The 994-nt window shown below is 44.7% G+C and overlaps 1 long non-coding RNA gene across 1 annotated transcript in view; it reads left to right on the forward strand.

Annotated features, from left to right (window-relative positions):
* The window catches only part of LOC116670445 (uncharacterized), a 23,228-nt gene that overhangs the window by 14,779 nt on the left and 7,455 nt on the right, over nucleotides 1-994 (forward strand). The window lies entirely within an intron of this gene.

The raw sequence follows: 994 nt of genomic DNA on the forward strand, positions 1-994 counted from the left end.
TGTGCGTGTGTGCGTGCGTGTGTGTGCGGTTGAAGCCAGAGGAAATGAAAATTGAGCTTGCCTGCAGCTCCTCTAATGATTGACGAGGTGGATTTTTGGGCCTCCTTCTAAGTTGAATAATAGCCATTGCTTCCATCTTTCCTCCCTGACACAGCATCTCAAGGTTTACTCCATATTCCCATCCACCCTCCACTCCATCCATCTGATGGTGCACACACCACACTAATTTTTAGTTTGATGTAGAGGGTCAATATATTTCTCCAGCAGGACGTGTCAAAATATCACTGAGTGCTGTGAACGGATTGGGATCGTGAAGATATGTAGATTGAAAAGAAGGACAAATGTGGCATCCTTTAACAACTGCTGCTTCTAGGGCACGGCAATCTTACAGGAGGGAAGAATTGTCATTAGTATAGCAATTAAAAGTAGTGAATTGCCCCTTGGGGATAAGCAGTAAAAGCAAATGTGCCGGTGGTGAAAATGGAGACCCGCCTGCAGTAGTGTCTCTGCTGGAAATCCTTTCCCACAAGATGCAGCATTCCTCCGCATCAGGCCGTTCCAAACTGACAGCAGTTATGTAGATTGAAAAAAATGTGGCACTTTTAAACAGCTGCCGCTTCTCTGGCATTTGAATCTTACAGCAGGCAAAGAATTTGCAATTAGTATAGCAATTGACAGCCGAGGATTGCTCATGTGGATAAGGCGGTGAAAGGAAATACAGTCTGCAGCATAAAGAGCACTGCCTCTGCTAGAGACCATCTTTTAGGAAATACAGCACTTCTCTGCAACCTGCAATTTAAAACTAATGCAAGTTTGTGCATATGTGTGTATGTGTGTGTATGTGTGTGTATGATGATCCCTGTGCATTTAGGCCTGGCTTCCTCTCTTCTCCAACCGTGTGACATGGACGAACTGTGCTACCCGCTCTAATGCTAATTCTGTTTTCTGTCCTTCAACTCGAGTTGACATTGGCTCTTTGTATCCTCTGTGAATG

The sequence above is a fragment of the Etheostoma spectabile genome, chromosome 20 (genome assembly GCF_008692095.1).
Source record: "Etheostoma spectabile isolate EspeVRDwgs_2016 chromosome 20, UIUC_Espe_1.0, whole genome shotgun sequence".
Classification (NCBI taxonomy): Eukaryota; Metazoa; Chordata; class Actinopteri; order Perciformes; family Percidae; genus Etheostoma; species Etheostoma spectabile.